Raw genomic sequence first — 9,790 nt, 5'->3', positions numbered from 1 at the left:
ACATTAATCTGATCCTTGTGGCAGAAGAGACGGACATCGTTGTTGTTCCGTTGCTGCATCGCACGAGTGCATACCGTAGTCAAGGTTAAAATAGTAATTGCATTTATATAACCCCTCATTTTACCCTTTGTATACGGTGTATATATATATATATATTTTTATGTCCCCTTGTAATTATTTTAATAGTGATTTTACTAAACTGCCCTCAATAACTCTAACTAAATTGAAAACCAAAAATAATCAAATGTAGGGATAAAATTGTAATTTCCCATGACTTTCTATCTCTTCTCCTCTTTTGTCACATGCCCTACTTCCGCCTTTTACTCCCCACCTTCTGCCCGTTCTTCTACCTTCACTTTCCATTGCTTTTAGTTTTCTTTTTTTTTTCCTTATTTCATTTTAACATAATTTTTTTAAAAAAAATTTTAATAAAATAATTTTAACTAGTTTACCAACCGCACGTAACATGGATGCAAAGCTCTATTATAATTATTAATGAACTTTTCATATTAATCTAATTGTACTACAACTAGAATAATTCTCTAATTTCTCTCAATGAAATGCAGACGAATCCCAATAATAATGATGTTTAAAATCATGTAGGAAAAAAATCATATTGAAACACAAATTTTTAGTATGTAACATATATATATATATATATATATATATACACAAAATATATAAGAGAACACAGATCACAAACATCAATTTTTTTTGGAGACCCATGAACTAAGTACATTGAAATAAAAATTCTAAATATTTAATAAAAGGACACAGATAACCTCACTGGGTATCGAATCTGGGACATCTTGATCACTAGGCAAGAAATGCGCCATTACGCTATACCCTCTCTCGATACAAACATCAAATTTTCAATGATGCATTCCTGAATCTACTTACTAGGAAGTCCAAGACCGGTGGACTGAAAGGTAAAATTAGCATCGTAGACTTTAGGGGTTAAATTGTTATCACCAAATAACAGAGGGCCATGTTTTAACTATTAGAAAAAAGGTACCTCGTCTAATTACTAATAACTATAACCGAGCCCACCAGTAAGCAGAAAACAGTTTTTTCTGTTAAAGATTGGCTCTGCTTCCCTTCTGGGAGAAACTACTCAAGTTCTTCGAATCCTGTGTACTTCCATTCAGCAATGGCGGAGAGAGTGATTGTACGTGGCCACTGGGGAGCAGTTGCGCTTCTGGTTCTTCTGGCACTGATTGCTTTTGTGCAAGTAGGAGAAGCTATATTGTTGACGATACCAAGCTCGGGGACAAAGTGTGTATCGGAGGTGATCCAAAGCAACGGTGTCCTCTTTGCCATTACTGCATTTTCGATGACGACTATGCCTACTTCCACAACTCCACCATCTCCGCCCAGGTACGTATCTATTCTAATTTCTATCACCCTTGATTGGACTTGGTGATTTCAGTGCTGATGCTTTGAACTCGCGAGAATATGTGAGGGATCTGATCAATGCATACTAAGAGAGTTCGGTCCATCCCGTATCGGAATATTGCAGCAGAACTGTACTGGAATCGGACCTAGTAGTGTTCTTCCTAACCAGCCATTGTTTCTTGATAGAGAGAAACTGAAGCTTACTGTCTGTATCATTTGGATACTCCATATTCTGGGTACCGTGGCGGAGAACATTTTTCGCTCGATTATCAGGCAGGCAGAATAGTGGCAGAGCGAATGTATTTCTTGGAATGTCTAGGCTGATATTGAGGTTATAACTAAACCAAGTCCGTTTAACATATGTTCTGTGGGACCTAAGTAGATATGCCCTACTGTTTTGAGTTCGAGAACGTTGATTTAGCATCAAGGAGTTTGATTAGCGACTCATTTGAATATCCAACCCTGTTTCGCCTTTTGTTGATGATGTGCTGCCATGATCAGATGGACACGAGTAGGTAGTTACGCTCTGAACTTCCCGTGGGGATGGAATGTCGCATATTTATTTAATGAATCTGGTAGTTTATTTCTGATCATTTGAAGGGGAATCGATCAGGTCCGTAGAATTGGGCTCTGACCTTCTCCATGAAGCTCTTTGGAGAAGTGGTTGTGATTATATTGGGAGGAATGTAAAAGATCAGTCTTGTGAGAAATAACTTATTAGAGATATGGTACCTGCACGTCAAACTTTCATTGACTTGAATGAGCCAGCAAGCATTTGGAACAATTTTATGCTGAAATTGAATCTATCTTTTTCAGGTTACATCCCCAAAGGGCAACAATCTTCACAAGAATGAGAATGTGACCCATGGTCGATTTGCCTTTACTACCACTGAGGCTGGGAACTATGTGGCTTGTTTCTGGATCAATGGACAGCACATGGATGGTGAAGGATTAATGATTGCTCTCGATTGGAAAGTCGGAGTTGCTGCTGAAATCAGAATTGCCGCTGAAGACTGGGATCATGTTGTTGCTACTGCAAAGAAGGAAAAGGTTCGCAAATTAATCCTAATCCCTCTCTTGCTTTTTATATAGGTCTTTAGCTTCTGGTTTTGATTAACTGTTTTTCGCTTTAGACCTCTAACTCAACGTTCTCTCTGATGTTCAGCTTATCGAAATTGAACTGGGGAAACTCGAAGGTCAAGTTGAGGCCATACATAACAGTCTGATCCCCCTCAAGATGAGGTTTACCATTAGTTCTTTCTGCCTAATATTGAGTGGCCAGGACACGTTTTACCGTTTTCTTCCTTAGGGGTTCGGTTCGGACAAAGCACGTATCACTTATTTAACATAGCCCATTTTGTGTTTGCAACTACCACAACAGGGAAGCACAGATGACAGAAATCAGTGAAATAACCTATGGAAGAGTGGCGTGGTTCAGTATAATGACCCTCGGTGTGTGCATTGTCGTATCGGTTTTCCAGCTCTGGTACTTGAGGCGCTACTTCCAAAAGAAGAAGCTCATTTAGGCTAGAAACTTTCGTTGCCTAGCTGTTTCCAAATGACGGGAATATCTACTTTTGCCTCAGGCCTTATTTCCCTCCGTTTTTTTATGGGACGGCATAGAGAGTAGTTCATGTACCATATCGAAAGTTGTTCTTGTACCATATCAACAGTTTGAGAGATCGATAATACTTGCTATGTGCTGGAAAATTATGTGGTCGTTCTCTTTCATTTGCTTAAGAAAATTCACGAACGTGAGAAGATGGTCTATGAATAGATACATTGGTTCATGCCTTCTTGGCAAATGACAAAGCCTATTATTTTAGCAGCAGGTTCATTGCGTCGTCTTTATTTCAAGGATGCCGTTTTTTTGTTTTTACCTGAATTAATTAATTTGGTGTCCGAAATTCTAATTGGCTTTAAAATATTGGGATCTGAAATTTATTACTTGTAATATCGGCATAAGTTTATGTACTTTGGATACCGAGTCATATTATGTATATTTTCGAATTTCGACAATGAAGAATCATACATGGGTATGCAAACATATTGAACTAAGTCGTCACTTTAGGGCGATGGATAGTAGTGCTTTGCGAGGTCGTGGAGCCTTTATTCCTCTTAATGCCTACTCATATTCAAAAGGTGCATCGACCTAGGATTTATTGAACAAAAGTTCCGATATTTTAGTTATATGAAATTGCAATTTCAATGTTTAAATGCCTCGATTTTTTAACTACTAATAGTAAATACTACCATAATAAGATTGTGATACTGGAAGATATGATTTCTCGGTTTGCTCAAATCAACTTTTATGATTGTTGAAGACAGGACTAATTATGAGGTAAAACATCGTCGAATTTGGGGATCAAATTGTTACACCAAATAATGTAGGGCCGTTGTTTAGTTATCCCAATAATGTGAGACGATCCATATCTTAACTATTGCGGTGCGTTTGGTTTGCATGAAATATGTAATAAATAGGGAACAAGAATTGATGGAGAACAGAATTGAACTTCTAGAAAAAAAAAATGCATGTTTGATTTGTGAGAATAGGGAACTTTAGCATTGTAGACATTGGAAGTAAAATTGTTTTCACCAAATAATAAAGAGGCCATGTTTTAATTATTTGAAAAAGGATACCCGTCTAACTACTAATACTACCTCCAATGTAAGTCTCTATTCTGGACCTCACACTATCATATAGGCGCCTCATCAGATAGATACAAACTCAACAAAAGAGAAACTACTGCTCCAGTCATCGTCTCTGATTGGACCCACATACATATTTTATATAACTTAAAATATTAATTAAAAATAATTAATACGTGAAAATATTAATTATTAATTAATAAATCATAATATTAATTAAATAATTAACTATGAATAATTGATAAAATTCATAAGATAAATTTGAAAATTATACGAGCAACAGAAAGAAAATTACACGAGCAACGGAAAGAAAATTATAAGAGCAACGGCAAAAATACACGAGCAACGGGAAAATAAATTTAGCCGATATTGCAGGTATTTTCATAGTGCCAGATATGTTCTACCAAGTCCGCCTATAGTTATTGATGGTATTCTCTATCCCAAATCCAGATATGATTCCATATATATTCATCATATGGAGCAAATCTTTGCTCCCCTCGTTGAATTGGTGGTAAGCCGCTAGTACGGGGATAATTGTAATCCGAGCATGGATCGAAGTTGACATTATAGGTGTCCCTATCATCCTTAACAATCATATTATGCAATACAATGCAAGCTCTCATGATCATTTCAAGCTTCTCCGGGGACCACGATCGAGCAGGGCCACATATAATGGTGAATCAAGCCTGCAAAAATCCGAGAGCACGCTCCACGTCCTTCGGTACCTTTCCTTGATATCTGGCAAATAACTATCTCTTCTCCCTTTGTGGTCAAGGGATTGATTTCATGAACGTTACCTACTCAGGATATATACCATACGTCAAATAATATCCCAAGGCATAATTGGTGTCATTGATGGTATAATTTACCTTGGGAGCACGATCTTCTAACACATCATCAAAGGCCAGTAACCAGTCTAAAACGTTGATGTTGTTGTTGGACCTAGCCACGCCAAAACATGAATGTCATATCTAGAGGTCAGGTCCTGCCACTGCTTCAAGTATTAAAGTTGAAGACCATGGTGACCCCTATACATATTGTGCTATGCCTTGGGCAGTTTTTCCACTCTCAGTGCATGTAGTCAATGCTGCCCATCATGCTCGAGAAACCTCGTGACTCTCCAATCTATAATAGGCATTAGACATCTTCTACATTAGGCTGGCGTAAGTACTAAGGCCCGAAAACCGAGACAATGCCTTCAACGAACTTGTAAAGGCATTTGTTCGCGATGCTCTATGTTAGTCGGAGATATTCGTCAATGACGTCAGAACCTACTCCGTAAGCCAAGATACGCTTGGTCGCCGTGCATTTTTGTAGTAGGGATAGGCTTGCTCTACCTATAGCATCAACCCTAAGTTGGAAATATGGATCAACACTTGAGAGGCCCTCGACAATTTGAAAGAACAAGTGTTTCCTCATTCTAAACCATTGTCAGAATGCCTCGCAAAATACACCGGCTCGTAAATGAAGTAGTCCTACATAAGCTGCTTATGACCTGCCCTACAATCCCTATTTTTGTCTTCTTTTTCGGTGTGGAGGAAGAGCTTCCACTAGAGATGGCCTACTGCATCTTTAGAAGGAGGCAAGGCAGCGCTCCTCTGTATCATCGAACGACAACTCTTTCCAGTCCAATGGATCCATGGAGAAGTTGTTGGGTTCATTAGGATTTTCAACCATGTTTTGGAGGACACGAATTGGAGACGAGATGATGTGAATTGGAGACGAGAGGACGTGAGTGAGTGCACATGAAAGTGAAATAATTTTTTAGAGAGTATTCCAACGGCTACTTTTAAATTGCTTTCCAATGCTTTTAAAATGTAGATTAATTAACAATTTGCAAATGGAAATATCACGGTGAAATTTAAATTTCATTACATAGGTAAACATTACAAACATAAATTGCGAGTGCATAACTACTTTTTAAAAATCTTTGAAAGAGAATAGTCTAACATATCTTATGGATGACAAGGTTTTCGGAGAACATCCACTCGTGTCAGTACTAATGAGTCTCAAAGCGACTTCTCTATTCTTTGCTGAAACTTCTTCCTACCTGATCTCAAACTCTTTTTCCTTAAATTCCTTCAATCTGTCAAATTTAGTGCCTCTACCAGTAACTAGAGACTGGACAACGTGTACTGCCTCATCAAGATCAGCAGCAATAGGCTTCTTGCCTTTTGATGATTTTCCATTTCCAACTTTTCTCTTAGTTGCATCTCTGCCTTGTGTACGAACTAGAGAGTCCACATCCGTATCGCCAGTTGATGATGTCATGTATGAACCTGTCAGCATCCCGTTTTGGTCCACCGGCACTTGAGGACCATCAACGAGGACCCAACTAGATTCCCTCGATGCATTTACTGCTTTTGAAATAGAGGCATTTCTTTAATTTAACTCCAATTTTGATTTTTCAGAAGAAAAGAAAAAAAGAAGAAGAGAGTAAAAATACCCTACATGACATCTTTAGGCTTTACGTGTCCACCAGAATTCACCTCACCGTGTAAGCCCCTACCTGAGTTGATATCACTAGTTTATCGTCGTGAGGGTGGAGCACATACTCTGAATCCTTCTCGAAGAAACTTAAAATGGAGTCCTCTACTCCCTTGTCCTTGACTCGCTTTCGCATCGAAGACATATCTACGGACTTTCAAGTGGTGGGATAAGCTCTTCGTGCATTACTGGACGTTCCGCTGGAAGCTTCTCCCTCAAATATCACGTTAATGACCCCTTGGGGGGTCGGCTCCCTCCTCGTGCTTCGTCTTGGCTCGCAATGGTCTTCTTTAGCGTCATCACAGTCATAACGTTGACACTCGCGCAGTCTGTCCCCTTCGCGAGACTCCCTCCTGGACTCATAGTCAACCCGCTTCTTAGGAAGTGATACCCGCGTAGGGCTCTTGTCGTAGCCTCCGCCTCGTACAAACTTCTTCAAGTGCCATTGTTAGATTAACTTTTCAATTTCGAACCTCAGCTGCTTGTATATACCAGTGTCGTGGCCATATGCCCTGTGATATTCACAGTAACTGGACAAATCATTGCCTGAATTTGCTCCCTTCTTGGGTGAGTGAGGTGGCTTAATTAGGCTAAGCTTCGCTACCTCGTGAAGAATGAGTGAACGAGGGGCAGTGAGAGGAATGAACTGTTCCGAACGTTTCCTTTGGCGTCTTTCATCTCTAGGGGGATCTTTTCACCTTTCTCCTGATCATTCCCTACCTTTCTTTTTTGCAGCCAATGACTTCTCGAGGGTCACATATCTCTTGGCCCTCGCAGAGAGGTCACCCAAGTCTTGGGCAGGGTGTACGATAAGGTCCCTCTTGAAGTCTCCTAGCATGGATCCTCTCTAGAATGCAGTTCTGGTTTCATGCATCAAGACCTTAAGTACCTCTGCAACCACTCCAAAGAAGTGCGAAGTGTCTCCATCTCTCACTGCTTTATGCTGAACAAGTAATTCACGTCCTTATATATCCTTTGGTTTCCCGCAAACCTCTGTACAAACAACTCCCGTAGTTGATTGCAGCTAGAAATGGACCCCACGGGGAGTGAATAGAACCACTCTACTGCTAATCCAGTCAAAGTCCCCTGGAAGAGCAAACATTTCACCATCTCATCGGAAGCCCTTTTCAACAGCGTGGTAACATGTCTGCCAATGTGGTCATCTCGGTCAAACTTGCCGTCGTAGGGGTGATCTGGGGAAAAGCGAAACTTCACAGTACAGTGGTAGAAAGGATTTCCTTCGCCAAGGGGCTTTTGTCATCCACATCAAAGAGCATAATGCCTTGTTTCTTCTTCTCATTCTCCACGATTCGGTTCTCTATAAGCTTGTTGAGTTCGTCAACTATCATCTCCACCTTTAAGAGAACAACAGAGTCTTCCATGTGGAGTAAAGGTCCTTCCTGGCGCGGACCTTCCTTATTTTTCTTATCTTTTTGGAGCTTCTTGGGCGATTCCCTACACTCTAATTGGGCCTGGGGACCTTCACTCTCAGCAAGTCCACTTTGGGAGCCTAGTAGGGGACTGAGGCATTCTTCAGAGCCATCTACATGTATTGGAAAAGGGTGGCTCGAACCTGATCCCTATTCTCCAGTGGAAGGGCTTATAGTAGCTCCTTTTCAACTTGAGCCTCCCCATCAAGTGAGGTAGAGACTAGCGCGATGAGAGTTGTCCGCTGGCTGTTGGCAGGGCGGACCATTGTTACCTAGGGCCTGGTGATTAGCAGGAGGTAGTTGAACGCCGTTACAGGGATAACTGTGCATCAGGGTTATGGCAGAGCCCCCAATACTGAGATAGTTGTGTGTGGATTGAGCCTGACTCTGAGTGAGAACCATCCTGCCAAACTCTTGGATCTAAAATCGGGAAAAGCACTAGTTTTATGTTCATTTCCTACATATAGCGCCAATGTTGTGACCACAAAATTCAAGCCGAAACCATGAGCAATTCACGTGCGTTTTGCTGATAGAGAAACCAAATCCAAGACTCACGTTCGGCCTCGAACACCTACACAAGGGGAGATGGGGGGCGGTGCCCGATTTCCCTCTTCGACACTCAAGTTAGTACGAGTTATCAATATGGGGGAAAGTAGTGAATTGTCTCTCCATCCGAAAAACATGTAAAGTACATGTATTTATAAAGGGCTTTAAGATAGATTACATTGTCACCATAGTGGGATATTCGGTATATTTTCATGTCTTATATCTCAATAAATTAGGAAGTGTATCTTACCGTCGTGGGGAATTCCTTATAATAATTCTTCCTGACAGGCTTTCGCCTGTGGGCCTCGCTAGAGGGCTTCGCTGAAGGGACCAAGCCCGTCTCATGCATATGCAGATTGGGCCTTGTAAGGCTCGCTTGGGTCGCTGGGCGTGATGAGCCGTACCAGGTCGAAGCCCAAAATCCTATCCCAACATATTAGATGGTTGTCATTCATCTAGTTTAGTGTATAGCTTTCAATCAAATCTGACATATTATTAGGTGGAGTTCATATGATTTTTCTATTTTCAGTTTTTCTTAACATTTGATTAATAGTTGTTCATGACTACTTCGTGACCAACAGCGCCTAATCTATAAACAAGTTCTTTGGGTCCTCTTTTTATCTCATATTAAGGCTGCTTTTTCTCTTCTTTTTACCTGAATAAATTCTGTGTTCGAGAGACTCAAATCGGCTATAAAATATTTGGATCACAAAACTATTATCTGTAGTATCTAATAAGTTGATTTATCATCGATCTAGCTAGATAACGAGTCATACTATTTATATTTTCAACTTTGAATAATTATGCATGGATATGCACATATATTGGACTATATCATCACTTCTAGGCGATAGAGGTAATAGTCCTTTGCGAGGTCGTGGATGCTGTAATCTTCTAATGCCTACTCATATTCCAAAGGCACTTCGACTAAGATTTATTTAACAAATATTTTGATGATTAAATGCATCAAATTTAACTACTAGTAATGCTTTCCATAATAATTTTCTTTTCTGGCGATACTGGAAAATAGGGTTAATGATTTCTCGCGATGCTCAGTCACCTTTTATAGGAAGTCCAAGATAGGACTAATAGGTAAAACATCCGTAGAATTTGGGGATCAAATTGTCATCGCCATGTAGTGGCCATTGTTTTATCATCCCAACAGTAAACTGATTACCCGTCGATAAGAGGGCGGGGGTGACTGGCCTCGTCGGCAATCACAATACCCATGCACGCCTTAGGTCATCGGCAACCTCGAGCAAGGAGTAGGTGGTAGCTAGTGA

General features: G+C 40.3%; 1 pseudogene; it reads left to right on the top strand.

Moving 5' to 3' along the window:
* The first annotated feature begins 1,150 nt into the window (after positions 1-1,150).
* LOC116188759 lies at positions 1,151-2,987 on the top strand (annotated as a pseudogene).
* Positions 2,988-9,790: the final 6,803 nt, after the last annotated feature.

Source organism: Punica granatum, chromosome 8 (assembly GCF_007655135.1).
Source record: "Punica granatum isolate Tunisia-2019 chromosome 8, ASM765513v2, whole genome shotgun sequence".
In the NCBI taxonomy this organism is placed as follows: domain Eukaryota; kingdom Viridiplantae; phylum Streptophyta; class Magnoliopsida; order Myrtales; family Lythraceae; genus Punica; species Punica granatum.
This window is presented reverse-complemented; position numbering and strand designations above follow the sequence as displayed.